Below are 15,474 nucleotides of genomic sequence, written 5' to 3' on the forward strand. Positions count from 1 at the left end.
TGGGCATGGTGGCGCATGTCTGTAGTCCCAGCTACTCAGGAGGCTGAGGCAGGAGAATTGCCTGAACCCAGGAGGCGGAGGTTGCGGTGAGCCGAGATCGCGCCATTGCACTCCAGCCTGGGTAACAAGAGCGAAACTCCGTCTCAAAAAAAAAAAAAAAAAAAAAAAAAACCGTCTCAAAAAAAAAAAAAAAAAAAAAAAAAAACCCAACGACAACACCCCAAGGAAGCACGGTGGCTTTACCATGTTTCTTGCCTGGCCTGGAAGGATCCCTCCCTTCCTAGAGACTGTCCCTCAGCACAGGCATGCATCCACACCGCACGAGAGGTTCCCCTGGATACCCAGCCAGGCAGCGTGCCCATCTGGGTGGCAGAGCCCTTCCCAGTCCCTCCCGGGCCACACGGTCTGCCTTCTGGCCAGGCCCGGTCCATGCTGGGCCGGGACAAGCCCCAGTGCCCTTTAGGGGGCCGGAGGGATCGAGACAGTTTCACACAGAGAGCCTGACCCGGCCAGGTGCAAACCACGCAACAAAAAGTTACCCTGCTGCAAAGCGCCACGCTGTTCCTGGGGAGCAAGGCAGACTGCTGGCCTGCACCTGCTCAGGCGCTGTGCATGAGACCTCACCAATGCAGAGGGGCACTGCCCAGGCAGAGACCAGCGTGTCCCCGCCAGCACCCTGGAGACCCTTCTCACCCAGGAGGGTCTGGGGCCCAGTGAGGCGCCAGCGCAGGCAAGGGACCATCCTGGGGTAGGCCCTGGTTTAAAACAAAACCAGAAAATCCAAGGCCTATCCTTCCACCAGCCCGCACCGCAGTCCCTGTGGCCCTGGCCCCCTGCTTCCTACGTTCTTGATGTGAAATCCAGAAGCGATAAAAACAGACAAGCGCCAGTTTCATTTCCAGAGCCTTCTCGTTTGTGTGTGTGCCCTCAAAAAATGAATAGTGCCAGGATGGGAGAGCCAACACCACACAGGAGCCCCTGGTGGGACCCTGAGACCCCATCAGACTGAGCTGGCTCTAAGGAACCCGGACAAAGGCAGGACGGGGCCTCGCCAGGGCCTCCGTGCCCAGTGCCGGCTCCGCTGTTGGCTGCAGAATCTCAACCTCATCCCATTTCATGGACCGGGGGCACACTGTGTGGCAGGAGACGGGGCTACAGGGCTTCGGAGCTTTGACGAATAGCAGCCCTCGCTCGGCAGCCCTGGTGACTGCCTCCTCTGATGCTCAGCCTTTCCCTGGCTCGCCCCGGGTCTGGCCTGTTGAGCAGGAGAGCCGGACACTGCTTGTTTCGGGGGATGCCCCACAGCCTCAGCAGAGTGCCACACCATGCCTGCCCTCCACGCCGTGTTCCCAGTCTCCTATGGCCTTGGGGAAAATGTCTTCGGCATTTTACAGGCAAGGCCCTAGTGGAACTTGAGCTTCTTCTAATTACCAACCTCGTCACCACCAACACCATGCCAAGCAGAAGCTCCCGGCTAGCACAGCATGCCTTCCACAGCTGCACCCCGATTCTGAGATCGTCCCCAAATGTCCCATCCCAGGTTTCATGTCTGCTAACAGCCTCTGATAAAGTCATAAATAAAAACTCAAAATGGAGCGAGGGGGATGTGGGGGAGGCGGCCCAGCAAAAATGACACCCAAGGGTAGTTCTTCCAGCACAGAGGTAAACTTTCTGCCTCCGGCTGTGGCTGGCTGGACTGGACTGAAAAGGTCCCCTCAGTCCTTTGGGTTCTTGGGGGGGCAGTAGGCAGCCAAAAGGGAGGGACGCATGAGGCAAGCGTAGACTATCCGGGCCTCTGTCCATGTCCCGGAAACACAACCTCCGAGGGCCAGCTCATGGCCCTGGGGTGTTATGGAAACAGGCCCCCCACTATTTTGTGGTGAGCACCCAGCAAGGTTATCCAAACCACATCAATAAGGTGGGAGAGTAGGTGAGGAGCTGCACTTGTGCACAATCAGAGTAAACAGCAGGCTCAATGCCCACCGTTCGGGGTTTCATTTTAACCCTGGCTCTGCACACACATGGACAAACACGTATTTTAAAACCCCAAAGAGCTAGAACCGATGAACTGAAATAAAATGAAACTATTGCTGGCCTGCAGGCTGCCTCAGCTTTTGAAACCCAACTTTGAAAAAATCTTCACATTACCTTAAAACCCTATAATCACAGCAAGCAAGCATTCCTTCACCACTTTCTTGCTCCCCACAAACTCCCCAGGGCCACTGGCTGGGCCTGTGTGTGAGGTACCTATAAAGGGGCATTTATTACAAAAAGTTATGAGTTGTTTTTTGTTTTACACCACCGTAAACAGCAGCTTCCACACAAGGGCGTTTCACTGAACCAGCCCAAATGCCGCCAACGCCGAACCGAGGGTCCCCCCTTAAATCAGCTCTCCCCAAGTGTCTGACCAGGAGGGAAAAAATAAGCAGCGTGGGTTTAGGAAGTAAATGAAATATTGCAATTTTCCAAGAAAGAATTGTAGCCTCCCAATAACCTTTCCAAACACATACACACACACACACAAAATTCTAAAAACAGATGTTTTCTCTTTTCTTTCTATTGTGTTTAAGATGTCTACTAACACTTATTTTAGGTGTTCAACAAAATTCTCTCTGGCAAATAGCCTGCACACCTGAGATTAGAAGCTGTGCTTCATAAATTCTAAGATCCAGATGAATGCCGAGTGGAGTTCTTGCAAGCTGGTGCGGCTTCGGGTTCAAGAGCAACCTCCTTGGTGCGTTCCCTGGTCTGCGCAAGGCCTGCCCTACGGAAGGGTCCCTCTTAGAGATCCCTTCATCAATATTTAAATACTCACTAAGTAGCGAAAGTGAGAAATGCACTTACCGTCCTCGGGAGTCGCGGTGAACCCGATGGTGACCTGGGGTGCGCACAGGTCGACAGCCCTGTCCTTGCGGGAGGACCGCGCCTGGCCGCCGCCGCCGGCGCCGCACTCGCGTGCCCAGAGCTGCACAGGCCCTCGGCCAGCGGTCCTAAGTCCTGGGTTCCAAACGCTTCTCCTCTTCCCGCGTCGAAGCGGCGGACGGCAGAGCAGTGCCAGTTCCCGCAACTCTTCTCAGGGTGTGACGGCTCTGGACCGCAGCTGGTGAGGCGCACGGCCCAGGCCCCACTTCCTCAGCCTCGCGCTGCTCCTTCCCTTCGGGCTCCGGCTTCCCCGCGTTTAGCGACCGGACTGCGCCGGAGAGTGGCCCGCAGGACCGGGTCACCGTGTCCGCGCGCGCCGCAAGGGACCTTTGTCCCAGACGAAAACGAAAGCGCGCCGGCCCGGGGGCGCCCACGCCCTGCCGCGGAGAGCCCGGCCGGCGCGCCCGGCGACTTTCTCCAAGTTCACGTGCATTCCGAGCGGGCGTCGCGGGCCAGGACTTGCAGAGCAGGGCAGTCGGGCGCGCGGTGGGTTGCAGGAGGGCTTGGGGACGGCCCGGCGGGGTGGGCCGGGGCACAGTGGGCGCCGCTGGGCGGGCAGGCGGGCGCGGGGACAGCGTGGGCCCGGCCGCCGAGAGGCCGCTCGTCTGGCGCTGCCCGGGCGCCGAATGCCGCGGCGGCTTGGCACAGACGCGCCGCGCGCCCGGTGCATGCTAATGGCCGGCGGCCGCGCCATGAATTATTCAGCAGCGGCGCGGAGAGGGCGAGCGCGGCGCGGAGGGCGAGGGCGACCCGGGCCGCGCGTCTCCCGCCGCTGCGAAGCGACAGCGGCGACTTCCCAAACTTTCTCGGGTCGGCACCGAGGATGCGGCCCCCGCGGCGCCGCTGTCCCCGCCCGAGCGCGCTGGCCGCGCTTCCCCCGTTGCCGCCTATTTTATGTCTTTTGTCTCGGAGTTGGCACCTGTCCCAGAGAGCGCGTTTCCCTGCCCACCCCTTCGCCGCCGGATCGGAGCGGGGGAGGGAGTACGGGGGACCCAGGGAGGAGGGGACGGGGAAAGCAAGGCGCCTGCGGGCCCCGCAGCCCGCGGAGACTGCCCGAGAGCGGCGGCCGTGCCCGCGCGCCCGGGCACCCCTGTTCTGCGGGGAGGTCGGGGCTGCAACCGCGCCCGGAATACCAACGAGGCCGCTCGCGGCCCCCGCCGTGCCCACTGCGGGTGAGGACTGGGCGCCGCCCCTCCTGGGTTCCCCCCTCCGCCGCCCCCCACCCCGGGACAGCGCGCGCGGGCGGGGCGGGCGGCGCGAGCAGCGGATTCGCCGCCCGAGCCCCGCGCCTCGCCCCGCAGCCCCGCGTGCGCGTCCCCGCGGGCACGCCGCCCCGGGCGCTCCCCGCCAGCGCGCCCGCGCCCTGCGGCCCCTCCCGCTGCCCGCCCCGGGCAGGGGCACAGCGCCACGGGGACCCAGAGGCCTCCTGTTTCGCGCCCGGGTGCCCGCGCGGCCGAGGCGGGGGGGAGCGGGCGCGAGCTCCCGGCCTGGCCCGCCCCCGCCGCCCTGGCACCGAGGCGGCTGCTGGGGCGCGCTCGGCGGCTGCGCTCCAAGGCTCCGGCTGCCATGATTGCGGGCAGCGGGTCGCGCGCGTATGCTCGGGCCGGGCTCGGGGACCCCCGGCGGACCGACGGTCCCTGCAATCCCCGCAGCCTGGTGCCCGCAGCCCCGAGCGCGCCGCTGACGGTGGCCAGGCTCTCTGGACCCGTCCCCGTGGGGACAGTGTGTGCCGCGGAGCTCTCGAAGCGGCCCCCGGACGGCGCTCGGGGCCGACGGTGGCAGCGGGCTTCCCCCAGGGCGGAGTGCGCGCACAGGCGACCCCGCGGCGGCTTTCCGGACACCTCCAGAGCTAGGGGTGCCCAGAGGGGTGGGAGTCGGGACCCGGCCCACGGGAGCGGGCCGGCGAAGGCAGGGGTCGGCGCACAGTGCCTGGAGATGTAAGAAGGGCGCGCAAGGTGCCTGGAGCAGTTGGGGGGTCGTTCAAGGTGCCCAGGGAGGCGTGGGGTGGGCAGGGGCACGGTTCCCGGAGCTGCTGCCCAGCTCCGAGCGCGCTGTCTTCCTTCCCGGTGGAAACAACTTCCTGCCCCCCCCCCACCGACTCAGGGCACAGCCGCTTCGGGGAGAAGTTCAAGGCCCCAGCTTTGCTCTCTTGGAGCCCGATGGCGACACTCCTGGCCCTAGGCCACACGGTTCCTTCCCAGGCCCTCCCGGCGGTGGGGACCGGCCGGCCTCCAGGGTCCTGGCACGGGTTAGAATGCCAAGGAGGCCCCAGCATCTTTTCCCTCCCGCTCCACGGAGGCGCCCAAGTGGTTCCCAAACCGCAGAGGGGCAGATCTGGGCCTCCGGCTCTCGGGGACGCACGCGGACACAGAGTCACTGTTCGCAGACCCCGTTCCCCTGCCCGGGCATGTCCTGGCTCCAAGCTGCATGGATCTGACTGTCCCCAGACGCCTGCGACGGCTCGTTGGCGACCAGGGCCCGAGAGAAACAAGGCCTCCCGAGTCCCATCCCAATGTCTCTCTGTGCCTGTCTCCCCCCAACACCCCCCCCTCGCCGCCGGCCTTGGCATTCTAACTAGTGTCCCTTGACGTCACATCTCGCCATTTCTGCCAACCAATTGAAACTTGCTCGTTGTCATAAAAATATATATACTTTTTATGCCATTGGTAAATTCAAAAGTTCCTCGTGTGCCCTGCTTCCCAGGAAACGTCATTTCACGTTGGATTAGACTGCCCAGGAGGGCAAAGCTGGGCTGGGGCAGCCAGGCCACTCTGCCAGGGCCTCGCTGCCCATTAAGCTGCCTTCCACAGCTCCCTAGACCCCCATGATTGTGGCTTTGAATTGTGCCAGTCACCCTGATACACACACAACTGCCTTCACCCCATGACACCCAGAATTTGTGGGGAGGGAAGGAAGAACTCGGGGTATGTTAAGAAACCTTCCCAATTGCTTTCCCGGGAGTTTGGGGTTGGGGGCTGGAATATTACTATAGCACCTTCTTTCTAGAAGCTAAAAGAATTCTAAGGATAGCTTTATTATCACTATATTTTTTTCTATGGGAAAACTCAGTTTTAGAAAATGGAGTAGAAATGTTTTCCAGTTAATCTTTTCATTGGAATCCCGACCAACTTTCACTTTCCACATCTGCCTGGTGGCTTCACTATCGAGGGGGTTGCCCTCTTTTCCTGAGGAAGGGCCTATGTCTCCCTGTCATCTCCCAGCTCCAAGGGCCGTGGGGCCCAAGCTGGAAGCTCAGGAGCTCTGTGCTTCCTCAGAAAAGGGCACAGCTCTCCCGCAGGCTGAGACTCAGACATGCCACCTTCTAGTAATACAGCCGGGGAAATCAATCCTGTCTAGCTCGGTGCTTTATAATTTTCTTTCTTCACTATTAAAATTTTCAGCCCCAAATAGGAAGTGTGGGGTAAGAGCACACATTCCCACAGGATGAGTCTGTGCCCAGCAGTGCCCAAAGCCCCACATATGCCCCTGCAGCCCCTCCTAACCCGGCCACACCAAGGCAGAATTCAACCACTAACTGCTCTATAAACCCGTCCTGTACCCCATCGTTACTATATGGTTCAACTACTTTAAAAAACATACTACAGATATTTTGTGGTTTAGCAAGTTTAGGGATCCCAGAAGAACAAAAATGTTTTAGAAGCTGGGCTGAAGGCAGAGATCTAAACATCATCAGCACCAGGCCTTTTAATACGGAATCTTGTTTTTCCAAAATAATGAGCACGCCGGTAACTACCAAATGGGGATTCTGCACATAAATATATGGTTACTATTCTCAATAAAACTGTTCTCAAGGGCAAACTCGAGAAATGATGCATACCTCTGAGATACACATTCAAGCAAAAAAAGAAGAAAAAAAGGCTGCATCCCAATGACCGCACTATAATCTATTTATAATCACTTTCCTAAACACTATAAATATTGTAACTAATGTGATATATGTTTTGTGATTAAATGGGTGGATTAAAACATTGAATTTAAAAAGCCACAAAGAAAAAGAGATTATCTTCTATTATGCCACTTACAACTTTTGTTCCATTGGCACAAATACAAATTTGACAACTGTATCATTACTGAACGCAGTGACTAAATGCCAGGATATTAGCTTTGTAATTTTCACCTGAAATCATTGTATAATCATACTGGCTTGCTAACCTTCTTTTTATTAACCGATTTTTTTTTCTTGCTCTCACACCGTAATAAGTTAATTTAATGGCTTTTTTCCCCCCTTCCAATTTTTATTTGGTAAAGCAAGAAATCAGATAAGTCAGAACAATATTCACGAACACATAATCTTTTAAAAAAAATTTCCCCTGTACTTGGCAGGGATTTACATATAATTTGACTGCAGATTCAGAAATCAAATGCTGCTTTATTCAGTTAAAATAATAGCACTCGGGTAATTCCACTGGATATTATTCAGGTTGGATTGTTTTTGTCTATTTGCTATCATATTATTTAAAGCAAATAATAATATTTTTAAAAGTATGCTCAAATTATCAACAAGAAAACCTGGAAAATATACATTGTTAATGAGTATTATGATGGACAAGTTTCCAGGAAGAAAACCTTGGGTCTGCCTGTGGGCCACAGCCGTGCCTGAGGTCAGATGCCTGAAAATAAGGTCTAGGGAGGCTGCCGCTGTACTCGGATGTTTACAGTATCAGCCTTATACAGTTATTTTTTCCCTGATTTCTCCCCAGATCTGCCTAATGGGAATGCAGCCGGCTACTTCCTGCTGCCTTACTTCGCCGCCAGCCCCTGGCCCACGGTCCAGCCTCAGAAGGCTGGGTGGGGCGGGGGTGCCTCGGTTTAGTTTCTTTTTTCTCAACGGATCGACATTTAATAGTTTAGACTTTTCAGTATCCAAGGCATTATGAAGACTTCATAAACAGATGCATTTAATCTAATTAAAGCAAGGACGACAAGTGTGAGGGAAGAATTACATTTTCACTTGTGTTCTGAACATTGAGCTGCACATCCAAGAATAATGATGTTTTTAAAGCCAGCCCAATAAACTTGAGATTGCAAGTTTTCGGTGGCTCCTGGATAAGATGCCACTTCCATCATCCTAGACAACGTGCCTTTTGAGGAGCTGCTTGGCAGCTTTGGGGACTCTGGGTAAAGGCAAAGCAGGCTTATGATTTTTTTTCTTTTGCCTTTGTCTCAAAGTAGTTTGCAGGTTTGAGAGTCCATTTTGATAGACCTGTTTCACCACGACATGCGCTCCTGCGGTAGGATGGCTTTTTTCCACTCAGCTACTCATACGCAAGACCTCTAAGCATCCGTCCGCCTTGGACAAACATATGCCTTTATAATTTTCATAGAAATAAAACATCGAAAGATAATTCAGAGTCGATAGGGTCTCAGGCTGGGTAAGGAAATGTGAGGGTTCTTTCCTTCTGACATGATGAAGCATTTTTCAAAAGCTTTTGCTTTATTTCACTGTTTTTTTTTGTTGTTTGTTTTTTTGTCAAACTTGGCATTTGTTTACCGGCAACCATAATGAAACTCTGACCAGGGACCAAGCCTGTTTGAGGACAAAAGCGTACGCCGGACACTGCCCTAGTGCACCCCGCCCGAAAACAGCAAACAAAAAAAGCCCGCATGTTGGCACCATTTTTCTATCTTCTTTCTTTTCTTTTTCCATGTAAAGACCACACTGAAGTGTGCCTGCCTCCGTGGGTGATGAGCACCAGCCTTGATGGTGCCAGCTCCACACGTGTGCCGTCACATGTCTGGATCTAAACCTGTGTAAGTGGCGCTTCGTCACCTTTAACGCGCTTTGGATGTTCACACATTCTCGCTTCACGTGTGGTGCATGCCTATGTATCTCAAAAAGAAGTCTAACCACGCTGAAAGCATTCTAAAGGGATTAATGATGACTTTTCAATTAAAAGGAGTGCTGGAAACAACTAGAAGTCCACAGAAGTGTGTGTTCAATCATATATGAATCTACTGTATCCAATATTAATAAACATGCTAGTGTGGAAACTGTCCCTGTGGGAATGAGGAATTACAATTGTTTTCCACTCCAAAGTAGGACCAACGCAAATCTGAAAATATGAATTAAGGATGATGGGCCAATATCCCCGATTCTATATGCATCTATCAAATGCCAAAGCTAGACTCCTGGCTTTAAATGAGGAATGAGAAAAGGCACCATACAAACTAAATTTTTAAAAAATAAAAATATCACCTTTCAAGCAGTGGGTGCTGAATTAATTTTAGTGGATTGATTCTACAATTGCTCAAATGGAATAATCAGAAATTGGGAAGTTAACATTTTTCTGAAAAGTTTATGTGCTACTTATAATATTTTATTGTACAGGTCTTCAGTGGGCTAGATAAATTCCTCTAGAATAAAGAAAAAAAAAGAAAGGAGAAAAAAATGATTTTGAACTCAAATGATTTGTTAAGTTGCAAGGGACCGCAGGAACTTTTTACTAAAATCAAGATTTCACAGATTACTTCTTTAAAATTACTGTAGCAAACTTAAGCTGCCCGCAGATGGAACTCATACTGAATTTGGGATTTTGTTTTGGGGGATTGTCAATTACAAGTTGTTTGGAATTTGACCACATTGGTCTTACTTATTGAAAGACTCCCATTTTATTTTTAAAAAATCAAATGTGACTTCACACATCCCGGGTGACTCATTCATATTTAAAAACAGTTTCATTTTCCTATGTCCAACTATCCCAGCTTTTAGATCTGGCTAACTTCAAGGTTAAGGTCAGATATTTCATATGAGCTCTTTCCAAAGAAAGAGAAGAAACGTTTTAAACTTCTCACTACAAGACAATATTTAATTGCTGCCCTCCCCCCACCCCTCCCCTCCCAAAAAAAACGCTAAAGAAGGAAACCAGTGCCTTTTGTTTCTGGTTATTTTATAGGGCAACTTTAATTCCTAATTTTAAAAGAACATGAAGTTAATTTTTTTAATTCCAAAAAAGTGGTAATGTAAGCAATCAGACAAGAAGAGACAGTGACCTGGAAAATAAGCCTAGGTAATATTTATAGGATGAACCTATATTTTAAAAATCGATTTCACAATCATCAGAGACATGGATAGGTATTTTCACTTCTGCACTTGGTTTTCAATGATGCACAGAGGCAGGGGTTTTTTAATATCATCAAAGGTTTGTACCTCTGCTAATAATATTTTATCCATCAGTTTTTCAACTCTGCTCTAGATTTACTGCAAGATGCTGCTTCCCAAGTGCTCCTTGCCCGTTGACTTTCTGCCTGAGAGGAGGCAGTGGACACAGAGCCGCACGCTCCTTCCCTCGCTCTTTCCACTTCTCCCAAACTGGAAGTCTCTCACACGTAGAATGCCGGAAATTTATAGGACTCCAAGGCTCCCTGAGAAACTTCTCGGGTTGGGAAAAACCTTGTCAACACACACCTGGACCTACAGATTTGGAAAAAGTAACTGGCTGTAGCCAAAAACCAAACACTCAACCACCCGAACACAGTCTGCAAGAAACACAGAGTTCTTTGATGTGACAAGAAGAATTATAAATAAAATAGCTCCAAGGCAGACAGGCTGAATGAGCCTTTTAAGACAGCCTGTTGTTGCCTCAAACTTCAATGCTTAGAATATTAAATGTTAGTTCCGCGAGGAGAGTATCCTGGGATACGTGTGCGTGCACGCATATGTATGTGTGTGCATATGTGTGTATCTGTATGTGTATGTAGTGATGAATGTTTTGTGGCCTTTATGGCCTGGATGCTGATCGAGGGCCTGGTGGAGCGCCCCTAGCCTAGAGGAAGGAGCAGGCCCTACCTGGGTGACTCCCTTCCTCATTACAAGTGCGCAAACACCAAAAGCCAGGGAAAACAGAACTGCTGTAGACAACAAGGGCAGATCTCAGATAGAGAAAAGCTTTCTCTGCAGTAAAGAATTATTTTGTGAATGGTAAGCCAGGCTGACCTCATTTATCATCATCAGGACAAAACACAAGCAAGTCGGTGTCGGGAGCGAGGCGCGGCACAGGGGCGCCGGGAAGGTGTGCCCTCTGCCAGGCAGCTCTGGAGGACTCTCATGACGCCATCCCCCGGGAGAGAAGGCCCAAGTGTGTGGAATGGGCTGGGGTTTGGGCCCAGCAGACACGTACCCAGTCCAAGCAGGGCAGGTCAAGGAGGGCTGCCGGCGACAGGCCTGGACCCCGGGACGAACACTTAGGGCTCTCTGGCGTATACGGCAGGAGGGTCTCCAAACCACCCACTCCAATCCCCCAAAGTGCGGGCCATCTCATTGTCATGCCTGAAGGCCTCCAGAGGCCGGGGATGCTCTCTGTTTTGACTCCATTTCTCACCGTGCTCAGCCAACCTCTTTCTCACAGCCAACACAGAGGGTTTTGACACCATGGTTCATCCCGATCACTTAGCAAGTGCTAGGCACCATGTGAGTCACTAACCATTTGAATCCTAAAACAACGGGCTTTTTTCTACGGTAGTGAGGACAGCACCTCACATGTCCAGAGCAAGCACTTCGTCATTTACACAATGCGTTCCCACCTCGCCTCATGTGACTCTCACGGCTGTGCGGCAGACAGAACAAGAACTCTCCTACCTCTTTAAAGACTGGGGAAACTGAGGCCCAGGTGAGTGGAGTGGTGACTAGGCCTGATACCACACAGACTTGGGAACCCAACCGCTGTGTATACACATGCACGTTGCTTTTTGTTTTTTTTAAGGAAAACATCACCATTCGCCCCTTCACACTCATACACACATAGGCTTATTTTATGAACAGTTTCCAGGCAAAACAGAGCCCCATTGAAATGTAGGTCCTTAGCTGGTCCAGCTTTGGCAGCTCTGCCCCCACCTTCCCTGCAGTGGCTTCTACCATCCGAGGTGCCCACCCTTCCCTGCCAGGTGCATCCTGATCAGCCCCCAAAACTAGACTGGGGCGAATAGGCCTTGGGTGTAAAATCACAGACACAATCGCTCCACCAGAGTCCGTGTCACAAAGCTGCTTTGCCTGAGCTGACGGATCACAATAACCTCGTCCTCCATCCTCATCTGCCGGGCTGCCAGCCCCTGCAACCAGAGCCTCCCTGGCCAGGCACCTGGGGTGGTTCCAAGCCCCACCCAAGCCTCATCCCTGCTTATAGCCCTCTGTGAACCTTGCAGCCACCTGCCCCATGGTCTCAGTATCAAAGGCTGATCAGTGTTGAGGACAGCCTGGGAGAAGTCTCACCATCTCATGTCTGCAAGCATGGCTGAGAGAGGGGTGGCGGGGTCCCCAGCCTGGGCATCAGCATTCCACGGAGGCAAACTTATGCTGATCAGATTGGATTATTGCTCCTCAGGAAGGAGAAAGGCTACGTAGAAGCAGCGGCCTCGGGAGGAATGCCCAGAAGTGAGGAAGGCAGGTAAAGAGACACCGGGCTGCTATCTGGCAGTTGTTCTGTGAAAGGCAAGAATCTTAAGGCATGTCTTCCAGGGGCCTTGGTTCCCAGATGGAGATCTGCCCCACACACCCAGAGGGTGACTACCACACCTGCCTCCCCCTACTCATGGCCCACGGCAGGACCCCTACCCAGCTCCATTCTCACAACAAACAGCAAGGCATATACGACAACTTCTGAACAACATGTCTTCCCAAAGCCACATTCCACGTTAGAACAGTCCACCCTGCAATCGAGAAGCTCCAAAACAAACTCAACATAAAAAAATAAAAAAGCTTCCTGTGCAAAGCGTAGCAATATTTGCAGCTGGGGAACAAAACCGAAATAATTGAGAATCAGGCAGAGGGCCCTGCCTGGCCAGGCCGGGAACTAGAGGCCGCTCGGCTCATCTTCAGAGGCAAAGGCTCTCAAGACAGCCGTTTTTCTTCTTTCTTTTTTGCACCTAAGTACAAAAGAAAGTACCTTTTAAAAAATCAGACAGAATCCTTACAAAAATTACAAGGAGCTAAGTCTCAAAAGCTTCTTGAGATAAAAATAAGAACCTTGTCCAACATTTGAGGAAAAACAAAACGGAAAGATGCGAAACGGTGAAGGCCTGAGTTTCGTGTGAACGGATGCATTCACGGCCTCAGCATCCTCCTCTGGCCTAGAGCCGTTCCCAGGTGCTGGAAAGGTGGTGATTTGGAGGAAAACGAAGGTTGTGGGAAGGGAGCCCACGTGCAGAGGGTCCGACGGTTCCGTCCTCCCTCACCAGGGGGTGTGGGGTTCGCATAGATCGAGCGTCTTTTCTTTCCCGTGTGACAGGCTTCCAAGCAGAAATAAAGGGCAGAAAAAGAAATAGCAGGACTAATAAACGCCTCCTCCCCTGCATCCCGGCCGTCCGAGGTCCTTAAGGGGCCTGCAGAGGCGGTTTGCCGGCCCTGGGACCCCGGGAATAGTGTCGCCGCGGCCTCCCCCAGCCCGCCCCAGGCGACAGGCACCCACGTGGCCGCCAGAGTGCCTGGGGACCTTGCGCGGACCAGGAGCACACCCGGCCCCAGGGCGGGAGGGAGGCACTGGCCAGTCTCAGCCAGACAGCGCCGGGCCTGGAGGGGCACAGGGCCCGGGGCCCGCAGCGGCTCTCTACGCCGGGAGGCCTCGATGCGCCTCCTCCAGGCAGCCCCAGGGTTCGCGCGTGAGGCAGGGCCCAGTCCGGCACCAGGCCTGGGACTCGGGGTCCCCAGCGGGCAGGGAGTCCGGTTTGCAGCGGGGCGGGGTGGGGCGGGCCCCCGGGGTTCGAACCGAGGCCCAAAGTCGGAGTCTGGGGCCGGGTCCGAGTGCAAGTCCGAGCGGGGCACCTGGTCCGCCTGGGCGGGGACGAGGGTTCCAGCCGGGGTCGGGTCGTAGTTGGCGGGCGGGTGCGGGGCCTGAGTCCGAGGGCGCGTCCCAGCCGGAGTCCGGAGTGCGGTCGGAGCAGAGGCGGCGGCACGCGCCCCAATTAGCCGCGGGCCGGGCGGCGGGGCTGCCCCATTGAGGGCGAACAAAGGGCGCGACCCCGGGGTCAGGAGTCGCGGGCGGCGACCGCCGCTTTGTTCGGCGCTGTTTACTTTGCCCAAGCGGAGCTCACAATATATTGACTAAAGCGGATTAGGGGGTCGCGCCCCGGAGGCCCGGGCGGGCTGCGGGCGGCTCCAGGGCCCGCGGGACCTCCCAGGCGGGCGCGCCTGGCCGAGCCGGCCCTGTCCCCGCCACCCCCTGCCTCGTCTCCGCCCCTTTCTGCCAGGGAAACTGAGGCTCCGGCGGGCCGGGCCCGGGGAGAGGGGGCTCTGCAGCCGGCGGGCAGCCCCGGGGACCGCCCGGAGCCAACGGGACACGGTGGGGTTGCCCCGGGCCCTGCATTTTAAGGAATTCTGCCCATCCCGATACCGCAGGTCCTGGGAATCCATTTTACAGGGAAGCAAGTCGCACGTGCCTGAAGGCTAAGAAGTATTAGTTGGAAACATGGACAGATTTTTCCATATAACAAAAATCCTGGCACATTATGGTTAAGAAAGAAAATTCTTGTCTCTTAAGGCAAGCGGTGCGCTCCTGTCGCGAATAGGCAGGTGACTTAAGGGCGCAGAGAACTATTTTAAGGGCAATACAAGCTTAAGAAAATAATTGTTTTCTTTCGTTTTTTTTCTTTTTTCTTTTTTTTTTTTTTTTTTTTTTTTTTTTTTTTTTTTTTTTTTTTTTTTTTTTTTTTTTTTTTTTTTTTTTTCTTTTTTTTTTAATCAGGCAACTGATGAGTCTAAGTAAACTACTAGGATTCCCACTCAAACATCACAATGTATTATCTGACATTATGAATCCAGGATCTATGGACTTCTTCAGTAATCAACTTGCAGAATCTTTGAAATTGTCTTTAAAACCCAAATGGGGGAAGCAGAAAGCCCAAACTGAAAATCAGGCAGCATGGCTCACCATGGGAGGATTGTCATCCAACCAAAGATCCGAGAAGAAGACCGTCCTTTCCCCCTTCTTAATGCTATTGTTAGGGAACAAAAACACTTCCCGAGTCCACATAAAATCTTCATTGAGATTTTTCTGCCTTGCTCTACAAGAATATGTGTTCGGTTAGAACACTCACGTAGTGTTTGATTAATAAGCTACCAACATACAACTCTTTTATGAAAGAAGGAATATATTCACTTACTATTCCTATTTGTTGGCCCAACGAATACTTCTGCTGTATGTATCATTCGTCCCCAGTGACTGAAAGAAAACGTGCCATTTGTCTATATTTGTCTATATTTGTCTATATTTCTATAACGAGGCTTCAAATACGGTTTTTCCCTGATTATAAAAATACCATGTGTTTAAGGAAGGCACAGGGAAGCATAAAGTATATGCAATTTAAGAATAAAATACAAAGATAGATAAGACATAGATTATTTAAGTAGTAAATAAAAAATATGTGTTAAGTATAAAATACACAAAAAAAGGAAAATTCACCTACATGCCATTGTCCAGAAATAACATCCTGTTGTATTTCCCTCCCAACTATTGTTCAGTGCACATATGCAGACACGGGCATGCTTCACATATGTATGTACTGTAGGAAAGTGTTGTATCCCATACACACCCATGCCATTCC

This window comes from Cebus imitator, unplaced genomic scaffold (assembly GCF_001604975.1).
Source record: "Cebus imitator isolate Cc_AM_T3 unplaced genomic scaffold, Cebus_imitator-1.0 Scaffold59, whole genome shotgun sequence".
Lineage (NCBI taxonomy): Eukaryota > Metazoa > Chordata > Mammalia > Primates > Cebidae > Cebus > Cebus imitator.